We start from the raw sequence: 15353 nt of genomic DNA, 5'->3' as shown, positions 1-15353 counted from the left end.
CCTGGTAAACCTCCTCTGCACCCGTTCCAGTGCCTCCACATCCTTCCTATAGTATGGCGACCAAAACTGCACACAATATTCCAGATGCGGCCGCACTAGAGTCTTATACAACTGCATCATGACCTCAGGACTCCGGAACTCAATTCCTCTACCAATAAAAGCCAGTACGCCATATGCCTTCCTCACCGCACTATTTACCTGGGTGGCAACTTTCAGAGATCTGTGTACATGGACACCAAGATCCCTCTGCTCATCCACACTACCAAGTATCCGACCATTAGCCCAGTACCCCATCTTTTTGTTATTCTTCCCAAAGTGAATCACCTCACACTTAGCTACATTGAATTCCATTTGCCACCTTTCTGCCCAGCTCTGCAGCTTCTCTATATCCTGCTATAACCTGCCACATCCTTCCTCACTGTCAACAACTCCTCCGACTTTCGTATCATCCGCAAACTTGCTCACCCAACCTTCTAACCCCTCTTCCAGGTCATTTATAAAAATGACAAACAGAATGGTCCCAAAACAGATCCTTGCGGAACACCGCTAGTGACGGCACTCCATGAAGAAACTTTGCCATCAACTACTACCCTCTGTCTTCTTCCATCCAGCGAATTCCTAATCCAAACCTCCAACTCACCCTCAATGCCATATCTCCGTATTTTCTGCAGTAGCCTACCATGGGGAACCTTATCAAACGCCTTACTAAAATCCATATACACCACATCTACCGCTTTCCCCTCATCAACCTCCTTCGTCACCTTTTCAAAGAATTCAATAAGGTTTGTGAGGCACGACCTGCCCTTCACAAAACCATGCTGACTATCCTTGATCACATTATTCCTATCCAGATGTGCATAAATCCTATCCCTTACAATTCTCTCTAAGACTTTGCCCACAACAGAAGTGAGACTCACCGGCCTATAGTTACTAGGGTTATCCCTACTCCCCTTTTTGAACAAGGGAACCACATTTGCTATCCTCCAGTCTTCTGGCACTATTCCTGTAGACAAAGAGGACATAAAAATCAAGGCCAATGGCTCTGCAATCTCCTCCCTTGCTTCCCAGAGAATCCTAGGATAAATGCCATCAGGCCCAGGGGACTTATCTATTTTCACCTTTTCCAGGTTTTCACCTCTTCTCTACATACCTCAAAGCCATCCATTCTACTTATTTGTGACTCAGTATTCACATCGACGACAATGCCCTGTTCCTGAGTAAATACTGAAGAAAAGTATTCATTCAGTGTCTCCCCAATCTCTTCCGCCTCTGCACGCAACTTCCCACTACTATCCTTGACTGGACCTATTCCTACCCTAGTCATTCTTTTATTCCTAACATACCGATAGAAAGCCTTAGGGTTTTCCCTAATCCTACCGACTGAGGACCTTTCATGTCCTCTCCTTGCTGCTCTTAGCTCTCTCTTCAGGTCCTTCCTGGCTACCCTATAACTCTCAATCGCCCCAATTGAACCTTCACGTCTCATCTTGAGATAGGCCGCCCTCTTCCATTTAACAAGGGATTCCAATTCCTTATTAAGCCACGGCTCCCTCGCACGACCCTTTCCTCCCTGCCTGACAGGTACATAATTATCAAGGACACTCAATAGTTGCTCCTTGAACAAGCTCCACATATCATTTACACTCTTGCCTTGGAGTCTACTTTTCCAAGCCACACATCCTAAGTCATGCCTCACCGCATCATAATTTCCCTGACCCCAGCTATAACTCTTGCTCTGTAGTACACACTTATCCCTCTCCATCACGAGAGTAAAAATCACCGAATTATGGTCACTATCCCCAAAGTGCTCACCTACCTCTAATTCTAACACCTGGCCTGGTTCGTTACCCAGAACCAAATCCAGTATGGCCTCACCTCTTGTTGGCCTGTCTACATATTGTGTCAGGAAACTCTCCTGCACACATTGAACAAACACTGACCCATCTAACGAACTTGAGCTATAGCTTTCCCAATCAATATCTGGAAAGTTAAAGTCCCCCATAATAACCACCCTATTACTGTCACTCATCTCCTGAATCACCTTCCCTATCCTTTCTTCAATGATTCTAGGACTATTAGGAGGCCTGTAAAAGACTCCTAACAGGGTGACCTCACCTTTCCTATTCCTAACCTCAGCCCAAACTACCTCAGATGGCAAGTCCTCATCCATCGTCCTTTCCACCACTGTAATACTATCTTTGACAAGCAATGCCACACCTCCCCCTCTTTTACCCCCACCTCTGACCCTACTAAAACATTTAAATCCTGGAACCTGCAACAGCCAATCCTGTCCCTGTTCTAGCCATGTCTCCGTAATAGCCACAACATCGAAGTCCCAGGTACCAACCCACGCTGCAAGTTCACCTACCTTATTTCGTATACTTCTTGCATTGAAGTATACACACTTCAAGCCACTTTCCTGTTTACAGGCACCCTCCTTGGAAATTGATGCCATGTTCCTAACCTCCCTACACTCCAGGCCCTGCACCCTGAAGCTACAATCTGGGTTCCCATGCCCCTGCAGAGTTAGTTTAAACCCCCCCCCCCAATAGCACTAGCAAACCTCCCCCCAAGGATACTGGTGCCCCTCAGGTTCAGGTGTAGACCATCCTGTTTATAGAGGTCCCACCGTCCCCAGAAAGAACCCCAGTTATCCAAAAACCGGAATCCCTCCCTCCTGCACCATCCCTGTAGCCACGCATTTAAGTGTTCTCTTTCCCTATTCCTCGAATCTCTATCACGTGTCACGGGTAACAAACCAGAGACAACAACTCTGTTCGTTCTAACTCTGAGCTTCCAACCTAGCTCCCTGAAAGCCTGTCTAACATCCTCGGCACTCCTCCTACCTATGTCGTTGGTGCCAATATGGACCACGACTTCGGGCTGCTCCCCCTCCCCCTCCAGGACCCGGAAAACACGATCAGAGACATCACGTACCCTTGCACCTGGGAGGCAACATACCAAACGTGAGTCTCTCTCGTTCCCACAAAACCGCCTATCTGTGCCCCTAACTATCGAGTCCCCAATTTCTACTGCTCTGCTCTTCTTCACCCTTCCCTTCTGAGTAACGGGGACAGGCTCCGTGCCAGAGACCTGAGCCCCGTTACTTACCCCTGGTAAGTCATCCCCCCCACAAGTATCCAAAACGGTATACTTGTTCTTGAGGGGAACGGCCGCAGGGGGTCCCTGCACTGGCTGCTTCCTCCCAGTCCCCCTCACTGTCACCCATCTATCTGCCATCTTTGGAGTTACTACTTCCCTATAACTCTGATCTATGACCCCCTCTGCCTCCCGAATGATCCGAAGTTCATTGTTTTACGTTTCTTTCACAGTACAAACCTTGGTAGCCCAGCTTATTCTGTTTCTGCTGAAGTTTTGCACACTAAACTCCCCTGTCTATATCCCATTACAGACTGTCTACCTCCACTTGACATCTTGTTGAATGACTACCTTGGTGGCTGAGCTAATTGAGCTCCAATACAATCAGTCCCCATATCCAAATCATTGACAGGTCGAAATAGTTGTTGTTCCTGCACTGATCTCTGATGTACTACACTAAGTTAAAGCTTTCCAATCTGAAAATAAACATTTATTTCTTATGTCAATTTCCTGATTGTTACTCAGGGCTCCCTGTTCCTGTGTAGCAGCCTAGAAAGGTTGGATGGCCTCCTCCTGTGCTATGTATTGTACTCAAATAGCTGAATGACTTTATCCTCTCCATTTATAAATTCTTTGGGAACACAGAGGTCTCCTCGTGTCTCATTGTACCGATCCTGACTGGCTGAATGGGACCTTCCTCTCTCTGTAACAGCCTCGAGGGGTTGAGTGAGAGAACAATACATGGGGCAGGAGCAGCAGTTGGCCACTCAGCCCCTCGAGCCTGCTGCACCATTCGGAATGTGCATTGTTGACGTGATTTTAACTACACATCCCCTTCCTGTCTGTTCCCAATAAACATGGATTCTCTTGTTCATCAAAGGGCTACGAAATTCAACCTTGAGTGTTTTCAGGAACTCAGTCCTCATTGCTCCCTGGGGATGAGAACACGTCAGATCACACAATCCTAAAGAGAAAGGAACATCCCCGTCTCAGTCTGAAATGGGAAGATCCTTATTCTCAAAATGTGTTCCCCTCAAAACAATCACTACTGTTTCGAACCACGAGGGCACAACAATTAGGAACAGATATAGACCATTCAGTCCCTCAAATCTGTCCACATTTCCATTAACTCTCTTCAAATACTTACCAAATGTAGCCTCCACTGAAGTTAAAGGAATTCCAGATAATATAAGCTCACAAGAGTGTAGGAAATAAGAACATAGAACAATACAGCACAGTATAGCCCTTCAGCCCTAAATGTTGGGCCATGCTTTTAGCCTACTTTAAGATAAAACGAAATGACATACCCTTAATTTTATTATCTTCCATGTGCCTATTCAAGAGTCACTTAATTGTCCCTAATGTATGTGATTCTACTACCACCGTTGGCAGTGCATTCCACACACCCACCACTCTCTGTGTAAAAAAAAACCTGCCTTTGACATCTCCCAAAACCTTTCTCCAAACACCTTAAAATTATGTTGACCTTGTGTCAACCATTTCCGCCCTGGGAAGAAGTCTCTAGCTATTTGCACTGTTTGTATTTACTCTGTTTTACTCTCACCATCTTGTTCAGTTCTATCAAGTTACCTCTCATCCTTCTTTAATCCAATGAGAAAAGCCATAGCTCCCTCAACCTTTCTTCATAAGACAAGCCCTCTAGTCCAGGCAGCATCCTGGTAAATCTCCTCTGCACCCGCTCTCCAGCTTCCACATCCTTTCTATAATGAGGCGATCAGAACATTTCAAATGTGGTCTCACCAGGGCTTTATAGACCTGCAGCATAATCTCCGGGCTCTTAAACTCAGTCCGACTGCTAATGAAGCCAACACAACATACGCCTTCTTAGTAACCCTATCAACTTAGGTGGCAACTGAGAGACCTACAGACATGGACCCCAAGATCCGTTTGTTCCTCCACACTGCTACTAATCCTGCATTTGAGCCAGTAATCTGCATTCAAATTCGACTTTCAAAATGAATCCCTTCACAAATAGGAAATTGGAGCAGAATTAGACCATTTAGCCCCTTGGATCTGCTGAGCCGTTTGATCACGGCTAAAATGTTTCTCAGTCACATTCTCCTGCCTTCACCAACTGACCATTGACTCTCTTATTCATGAAAAACGTACTTATCTCTATCTTAAAGAAACCACTGTGTCTGTGTGCGGGTGTGTGCATGTGTTTGTGTGTAAGTGTCCACATCTATATGTATTTGTGTTGTGTGTTTAATGTGTCTATGTATGTTTGTGTGCATCTGTGTGAAATGATGGCTCTGTGGGTTTGGGGGTAAATCCATTGAAATTGAGATAAACCCCTACTCCCCTCCTCCACCTCTACATCTGTCCCTATTACGTTTATAGTCATACAATGCCATGCTCTGCTGGTCTCCCCATGCCACTGCACAAGTGTCAGTTTTTTTCTCTCTGTCAGAGGACATCAAATACTGTGAATCTCTCACATTGCACGGCTGTTTGGCTTTGCAAATATCTCTGGAGTCACAGAACAGTTTTGTCTGATACCTAGATATATTACCACACCACTGGGTCAGTTTCAGGACTTTTCAATCCTTTCTCATTTACACCTTGCAAGGGTGAATTATAAAATTATAAAATATTTCACTTTAAAGAACGTGTAATAAATTCATCGCATCTCCTTACAAATGGTTTGGTCAGAATTGCTTGGATGCAGTTGCAGTGGAAATACTCTTTAAGGTGCACACTCTGTGTAACGAATAATCTTCAAAGACAAATCACTTCCACATTACAGAGCGAGCACAGATATTACTCCTCAGGAGCATTCGCCACTCTGAGTGTCCTCAGTACAATTATGGTCCTCCTTCTACCCAGGTGTGTGTGTGTGTGTGTGTGTGTGTGTGTGTGTGCAGATGATGCTATCAGTTTGGATGGTGCTAAGACTTATGAGGCATGACCTGCTCCTTACAAAGGCAGGCTGACTGCCTCTAATCAAATTATGGTTTTCCAAATAATCATAACTCGTGTCTCTCAAATCCTCTCCAATACTCTTCCCATCACTGGCGTAAGAATGATGGGCCTCTAATTCACAGGATTATCTCTATTCCCTTTCTTGAATAAGGGAATAACATTTGCAAACCTCCTATCATCTGGCACGAATCCAGTGGACAGTGATGACATAAAGATTATCGCAAAACACACAGCAATCTCTTCACTCGCTTCCTATAGTATCCTAGGTTTTTTTCCCATCTGGCCAAGAAGATTTGTCTATCCTTGTGATTCTCAAAATGTTCAGCACATCCTCCTGTTCTAGCATGTCTGCCTGTTTCACACTGTACCCAAAAACATGAAGGTCTCTCTCAGTATTAAATACTGAAGCAGAGCATTCATTAGGGACCTCCCAGATGTCCTTAATGAATTTTGCCAGAGCGGCGAGGAGAGAAGGAGAGGTGAAGCGAGGGCTGCCGGGAAGGGTGAGTTTTCTCGCATTAAAAGGGACTTACCTCGGGAGTTGAGCCTCCATTTGGCGAGAGTTACGAGGGAAGAGCGAAGTACTTCTGGGAAGTCATATATTTATTTGGTTGTGTTGCCCGATTGTGCGCCAGATTGGGGGTAAGGTAAGGTAATGAGGTTTTTTTATTCCTTATTTTTTTCCACAGTTCTTTGGGGATTTAGAATAGTTGGAATATAAGTTAGGGCAGTTGAATGTTTCTCCTGCAGAATGTGGGAGGTAAGGGTCACCACCAGTGTCCCTGCTGACTACATCTGCGGGAAGTCCGCCCAACTCCAGCTGCTCGAAAACCGTGTTAGGGAACTGGAGCTTGAGCTGGAAGAACTTCCAGCTATAGGCACTAACGACATAGGTAGGAAGAGAGATAGGGATTCAAGGCAGAGATTCAGGGAGCTAGGGTGGAAGATTAGAGCTAGGACAAACAGAGTTGTTGGCTATGGTTTGTTGCCCGTGCCACGTGCTAGTGAGGTAAGGAATAGGGAGAGAGAGAAGGTGAACACGTGCTTACAGGGATGGTGCACGAGGGAGTGTTTTGGATTCTTGGATAATTGGGGCTCTTTCCGGGGTAGGCGGGACCTCTACAAGCAGGATGGTCTCCATCTGAACTAGAGGGTACCAATATCCTGGGGTGGAAAATTCGCTAAGGCTATTGGGGTGGGTTTAAACTAATCCAGCGGGGGAATGGGAACCAAAATTGTAGTTCGAGGATAGAAAAGATTGAGAGTAGGGAGGTCCGAAATCAAGCTTCAGGGACGCAGGATGGCACTGGAAAGCAAGAGGTTGGTTTGAAGTGTGCCTACTTCAATGCCAGGAGCAACCAGAATAAGATTAATGAACTTGCAGCATGGGTTGGTACCTGGGACTTCAATGTTGTGGCCATTTTAGAGACATGGATAGAGCAGGGACAGGAATGGTTGTTGCAGGTTCCAGGATTTAGATGTTTCAGGAAGAACAGAGAAGATGGTAAAAGAGGGGAAAGTGTGGTATTGTTGATCAAGGACCGTATTACAGTTGCAGAACGGATGTTTGGGGAGTCGTCAAATGAGGTAATATCGGCTGACGTGAGAAACAGGAAAGGAGAGATCACCCTGTTGGAAGTTTTCTATGTGCCTCCGAATATTTCCAGAGATGTAGAGGAAAGGATAGCAAAGATGATTCTTGATAGGAGTGACAGATTCAGGGTAGTTGTAATGGGGGACTTCAACTTTCGAAATATTGAAACGGAACACTATAGTACGAGTACTATAGACGAGTACTTTGTCCAATGTGTGCAGGAGGGCTTCCTGACACAGTATGTAGACAGGCCAACAAGGGGCAAAGCCACATTAGATTTGATACTGGGTAATGAGCCTGGTCAGATGTTCGACTTGGAAGTAGGTGAGCACTTTGGTGATAGCGATCACAATTCTGTTATGTTTATTTCAGTGATAGAAAGGGTATCACTGGGCAAGAGTTACAGCTGGGGGAAAGGCAATTACGATGCCATTCGGCAAGATTTAGGAAGCATATGATGAGGAAGGAAACTGCGGGAGATGGGCACATTAAAAATATGGATTTTATTCAAGGAAAAGCTACTGTGTGTCCTAGATAATTATGTACCTGTCAGGCAGGGAGGAAGCTGTAGAGCGCGGGAACCGTAGTTTACGAATAAAGTGGAATCTCTGGTCAAGAGGAAGAAGGCGGTTTATGTTAGGATGAGATGCGAAGGCTCAGGCAGGGCACTTGAGGATTACAAGGGAGCCAGGAAAGACCTAAAGAGAGAGCTCAGAAGAGCCAGGAGGAGACATGAGAAGTTGTTGGCAGATAGGATCAGGGTAAACCCTAAGGCTTTCTATAGGTATTTAAGAAATACAAGAATGAGGAGTAAGATTAAGGCCAATCAAGGATAGTAGTGGGAAGTTGTGTGTAGAGTCAGAGGAGATAGGGGAAGCCCTCAATGAATATTTTCAACAGTATTCACTTTAGAAAACGAAAATGTTTTCGAGGAGATTACTGAGGTACAGGCTACTAGACTAGGTCTGATTGGGTTTCACAAGGAAGAGGTATTAGGGCGGCACGGTGGCACAGTGGTTAGCACTGCTGCCTCACAGCGCCAGAGACCCAGGTTCAATTCCCACCTCAGGCGACTGACTGTGTGGAGTTTGCTCCGGTTTCCTCCCACAGTCCAAAGATGTGCAGGCCAGGTGAATTGGCTATGCTAAATTGCCCGTAGTGTTAGGTAAGGGGTAAATGTAGGGGTATGGGTGGGGGTAAATGTAGGGGTATGGGTGGGTTACGCTTCGGCGGGTCGGTGTGTACTTGTTGGGCCGAAGGGCCTGTTTCCACACTGTAATGTAATGTAATCTAATCTAATCTAAATCCTGCAGCATGTGAAAATAGATAAGTCACTTGAGCCAGAATGGATTTATCCTAGGATCCTCTGGGAAGCCAGGGAGGAGATTGCCGAGCCTTTGGCATTGATCTTTAATTGTTGTTATTGTCTGCAGGAATAGTGCCAGAAGACTGGAGGATAGCAAATGTGGATCCCCTGTTCAATAAGGGGAGTAGAGACAACCCTAGTAATTATAGACCAGTGAGCCTTACTCCAGTTGTTGGTAAACTGTTGGAAAAGTTTATAGGCTTTATAATCAGCTAGAAAAGAATAATTTGATTAGGGATAGTCATCACGGTTTAGTGAAGGGTAGGTTGTGCCTCACAAACCTTATTGAGTTCTTTGAGAAAGTGACCAAACAGGGAGATGAGAGTAAACTGGTTGATGTGGTGTATATTGATTTCAGCAAGGCGTTCGATAATGTTCCCCACAGTAGGCTATTGTACGAAATGCGGAGTAATGGGATTGTGGAAGATATAGCAGTTTGGATCAGTAATTGGCTTTTTGAAAGAAGACAGAGGGTGATAGTTGATGGAAAATGTTCATCCTGGAGTCCAGTTACTAGTGGTGTACCACAAGGGTCGGTGTTGGGTCCACTGCTGTTTGTGATTTTTATAAACGACCAGGATGAGGGCGTAGAAGGTTCGTTAGTAAATTTGCAGACGACACTAAGGTCGGTGGATTTGTGGATAGTAATGAAGGATGTTGTAGGTTACAGAGAGACATAGATAAGCTGCAGAGCTGGCCTGAGAGGTGGCAAATGGAGTTTAATGCGGATAAGTATGAGGTGATTCACTTTGGTCGGAGTAACCGGAATGCAAAGTACTGGGCTAATGTTAAGATTCTTGTTTGTAGATGAGCAGAGAGATCTCAGTGTCCAGGTACACAGATCCTTGAAAGTTGCCACCTAGGTTGATTGTGTTGTTCAGAAGGCATACAATGTTCTAGCTTTTATTAATAGAGGGATTGAGTTCCGGAACCGTGAGGTCATGCTACAGCTGTACAAAACTCTAGTGGGGCTACTTGGAGTATTGTGTGCAGTTCTGGTCAACACATGATAAGAAGGATGTGGAAGCTTTGGAAAGAGGAGATTTACTAGCATGTTGCCTGGCAATGAGGGAAGGTCTTATGAGGAAAGACTGAGGGACATGAGGCTGTTTTTGTTACAGAGAAGAAGGTTGAGAGGTGACTTAATAAGATAATCAGAGGGTTAGGTAGGGTGGACAGGGAGAGCCTTTTTTCAAGAATGGTGAAGGCGAGCACGAGGATGTATAGCTTTAAATGGAGGGGTGATGGCAATAGGACAGATGTCAGAGGGAGTTTCTTTACTCAGAGAGTAGTAAGGGTATGGAATGCTTTGGCTGCAATGGTAGTAGATTCGCCAACTTTAAGTGCATTTAAGTCGTCATTGGACAAGCATATGGACGTTCATGGAATAATGTAGGTTGGATGGGCTTCAGATTGGTATGACTGTTCGGCGCAACATCGAGGGCTGAACGGCCTGTACTGTTCTATATTCTATGTTCCCCTACCTCCTGCGACTCCTGGCGCAAGTTCCCTCCATTATCCTGATGAGCCCTACCTTCACTAAAGCCATCAACTTGTTCCCCACAAGTTTTACCTTACTCCTACTCACCAAGTCTTTTCACGCCCGCTTCTCGCTATCCTGAGATTATTCTTCACTTTCTTCCTGACTACATTGTAACCCTCCAGAGCCCTGTCTGATCCTTGCCGACTTAACCCTAAGTCATCTTCCTCCTTCCTCTTGAGATATTCTACATCCATTGACACAATGGAGACATACAGCTGCAAATGGATGGGAGCTGCACATCTTGTCACTTCCAGCATTGCCTGCAAGTTTCCCCACGCTGGGTAGTGATCTAACACAGTGTTAATGAACAATGCACTGCGGCAGTGTACACAGCTCTACATGCTGGGAGGGTAACTGCTCCTGGTTTACAGTTCAATGCACTGCGGCAGTGTACACAGCTCTACATGCTGGGAGGGCAAATGCTCCTGTTCACACAGCAATTCACTGCTTTTCACTGCATAGCTCCCAATGCTGGTGAGGTAGTTCATGGACTGGTGTGGTCTGCATAGATTGCTGGGTTGTATTGAGCAGTACACTAGTCTGGTCTGAACAATGCTACATGCTGCACAGATATATCATCTGGATTATGGTGTCTGATTCTGTGACGTGGATTTCAGCTGATTTGTCAGCAAATTTACTTTATATTCTTACTTTTGTTATTGGACCTACGAAAGTACTACTCACCCAGTTAATCCCATTTGTCTGAGAAGAGTCACGTTTACTGAACTTGTCGATCAAGTAATCATCCAATTATAACATGAATATCGATCCTTCTTACCTTAACCTGGCTGTTCGTGCTCATATCCCTGGAATCCCGGGGAAATCGTTATGAAGCTCAGAAACAATGTGCAAAACGTATGGCTCGTGCGCTCCTGTACGTCCTGGCTGTGTGTCCTATTTGGCTCCCGAGTGTATCGAGAGTTGGCACTGAGAAGCTCAGAAACAATGAAATGATATGTTCACTGCTGTTCACTTCCCGGTGTGTCCCATGTGGTGCTCCATAGACAGGGATGTGTGTGCTGGGCCGTTGTTCACTTCCAGGTGTGTTTCATGTGGTACTCCAGGGACAGGGAGATGTGTGCTGGGCTGTTGTTCACTTTCTGGTGAGTTCCATGTGGTACTCCATGGACAGGCGTGTATGTGTTTGACTGTTGCTCACTTCCAGTTGTGTCGCAAGTACTGCTCCTTTGACAGGGAGTGGGGTGTTTGGCTGCTGTTCACTTCCTGGTGTGCCTCATGTGGCGATCCATGGACAGAGATGTGTGTGTGCTGGGCTGCTGTTCACTTCCCGGTGAGGTGCTCCATGTTGGACAGGAGTTCCAGCAGCTTTAGACACGCCTTTGAATCTTGGTCTGTGCGTGTTCACTGAACACATGTGTTTGTCCCTCTCAGATGATTGTGTAGTCAGTAACTCGAGGAAACCTCTCGAGTGTAATTGTAAAAGAGCAGCCATCTAACTTGTAGCTAAGGGACTTCTGACTGACTCCTGTTATTGAAACATTAGTGGAGGTGCTGGGAATGGTTTGCTGAAGGTTTGCTGTGACCCGCCTCAGACATTCAGGGAGACCTCAGGATTTGGTGACCCAACTCTGGATGGAGCATAGGGACTGTAGTTACAGCTTCTGGGTCTGTAACATGAACAACAAATGGAGCAGAGGCTGCACAGAGAAGAAGATCTGAAGTCACGGAGTGATTGTGCTTGGGGAAAGGGTTCTGCTGTATCCACTCCGGGTTTTCCAGGAACAGCTTCCCAAGTTACATTGAACTCAGGAGTAGAGTGTGTGGGGACCCTGATTGAACAAGGAGCTGGTCACAGAGTGTTGTCACTTCCTTCAACACGACTTGCATCTTCATACCAGGGGGAGGACGGTGCTGCCAGTGGCTGTTAGGGTCACTGTTTCATTAAGCTTCTATGATCTGGAACTTTCCAGGCAGGAGTGGGTGACAGCTCCATCATCTCCCAGTATGCTGATGTCAACATCACCATTTGGAGTCGGAGGATATATATGGTGGTTGAGAGCAATGGGGTCCCTGGGAACATCAGGGAGATGTAGCAACACTTCCCGTGTCTGATCGGGTCAGAATGAACCCTCCGGTACACACTGCATCACTAAGTCCTGTAGTCTTTCGCCGTTTCAGTAACATACTGCCTGCCATTCTTCCTAAAAAAAATGACAGACTATATATCTCCTTAAATCCCATTTGCTAAACTTTTATCCATTGACTTCACCTGACCATATCCAATTACAGACTCTCCACCTTCCCTTGATAATTTAGTTTCCTGTTTATCTTAGTTTAATCGGCAAACTTAGTTCCAGTACATTTGTTCAACTCTTCCTGATCATTGATACAGATTGTAAAGAGCTGTGGGACCAGCACTGGTCACTGTGTGACTCCACTGGTGACGTTCTGTCAAACTGACTAAGGCTGATTTTTCCGGAATGTCTGCTTCCTGTCTGATAACCAGTCCTTCCCTATTTATGTGTAACACATTCAAAGCGCTGAATAAGAACGAGGAACAATCCAACCCCTCAGGCCTTTTCTGCCATTGAATACAATCATGGCTGATGTCATTGCGGCCTCAGTTCCACGTTCCTGTCCGCTCTCCATATTTCTTCATTTACTCAATGTCCCAGCACCTACTGCACTCTGGGGCAGAGAATTACACAGATTCCCAACCCTTTGAGAGAAGTAGGTTCTCCTCACCCCTGTTTTAAATCTCCCCCACCTCATCCTAAAACTATGGTTTTAGGATCGTTCGAGATTGACCCACATGAGGAAATATCCACTTAACATCTACATTGTCAATCACCTATAACATCGTCCAGACCTCTGACATCTCCTCTCATTTTTTTCTAAACTCCAGACAGTGTTGGGCTGAACTGCTGCATCTCTCTTCAGGGGAGAAGCTCCTCATCTCTGGAGTCAATCGAGTAAATCACTTCTGAACTGCCTCCATGGCAAATACATCCCTCCTACATTAAGGACACCAAGACTGCACACAGTACTCAGTTGCGATCTCACACCTCCCTCCCTTTATAATCCATTGTTTTAGAAATGAATGCCGAAGTTGCACTTGCCTTTCTCATTATCTGCTGTACCTACATCGGACTATTCTATAGAACGGACACGGCCAGCCAGATCCCTCTGCACCTAATCATTCAGAAGTCTCTCTCCATTTGGATAATAATTTGCCTTTCTGCTATACTGATCCAAACAGATACACTCATACTTTTCGTTGTTCAATTTCTTCTGTCAAATGTTGCCCCAACCTATCCATATACATTTTCTAATTTCTTGCATCTTCATTGCATTTCTCACCTGAATTAATGTCATGTGTTAATTTGGTTATAACATGTTTATCCTCTCAACTACGTAATTGTAAATAGTTGGGGCTGGGGACCAAGACATATGGTTTCTTATAAGTTGCATTATGCCAAGCAGAAAATGATCCATATTTTTTCCATCTCACTGCATTTTGTTGCTTCACCAAGCCTGTATCCAAGCTGATAAACTACTTTTAATCATAAGCGATCTTATTCTGCAGATTAATTATTTGTGTAGAGCTATTCAATGCCTTCTGGAAGTTCAAATATTTCATCTCTAGGATCCCCATGATCCAAATCATGTTGATTCTGATAGATTGTGGTTTGACTTTTCAAATTTCTTGTCATTAATTCCTGAATAATCGACTTTAACAATATTTCTTAAATTTAAACAGTTTTCTCACTACTATATATTACATCAATATAATCTCTTTGTTCGCTTCAATCCTTTATAATTGGCACATGGCGTGAAATGACCTGATCTGATTGCTCTGTAGGAGGTCTGAGTCGCTGAATGGACTCATTCTCTTCCTTGTGCACAAAATCGATGGGATAATGTCTTTCTGGTGTTTCACATCACCATCTCGATGGTCTACCTATCCTGCTGCTGATGCATAAGAGTTGTGAGGGCTTATGCAATCTTCCTGTTGCTGTGTGACAGTTTGAGGGGCTGAAAAACCTTCTCATATTCCTCCATCACAGTCTGGATATACTGAACAGTCTCCTCCTGCATCCCTGATATAGGACTGAGGGAATGATTGGCCTTCTTCTGTTCCCATACACCAGACACGTGAGGTAAACTTCTTCCTCCTTTCCCATAAAAAAGTCTCATATAGTCTGCATCCTTCTCCAATTCCCGTGCAACATGCTCGATGGGACTGAAGGTCCTCCTGGTATCCCAATGCACCAATCTCCAGTCCCTGTGTGGCCTCTTCCTGTTCCTATGTTACAGATTTGAGGAGGCTGAATAGACTGATCCTATTGCTGCATAACAGGGTAGTGGTGCTGCATGGCCTACTCTGAGCCCAGTATTATCGACTCGAGGAGCTGACTGGCCTCCTCCTGTACCTGTATATCAGGCTCCAGGGACTGAATAGCCTCTCCCTGTTCTGGTATAACAGGGTCAATGTCCTTCGATACACTATTTCCTAATAAATGACAGAAGGCGTTGACCGAGAGACTGCCCATGGACTGAAACACTCTCGTCTCCATATCTAACTTACAGAGACGAACCATTAATGTAGTCTTTTTCTGAATAAAATCCTGAAGCTGAAAGGAACAAAGTAGGTCTCTCCCAGATACCTCATATTCCTGGCTCAGCTGCTCAAAAGTCATCCTCCCCGTCAAAAAAAACTCCCAAACAGGAAACTCCTCTGGACTCTCAGAGCCTAAAGCCAGAATCCATCAATCTCGCCTGGAATCCTACCAATCCCACATTGGGAGTAAAAGTCGAAGTGTTTGTTTTGTGAATTGCCCTCAACC

The sequence above is a fragment of the Chiloscyllium plagiosum genome, unplaced genomic scaffold (assembly GCF_037043375.1).
Source record: "Chiloscyllium plagiosum isolate Xiang-an unplaced genomic scaffold, Cpla_swu_hap1 HiC_scaffold_35, whole genome shotgun sequence".
Taxonomy (NCBI): Eukaryota; Metazoa; Chordata; class Chondrichthyes; order Orectolobiformes; family Hemiscylliidae; genus Chiloscyllium; species Chiloscyllium plagiosum.
Note: the sequence above shows the minus strand (reverse complement) of the source record.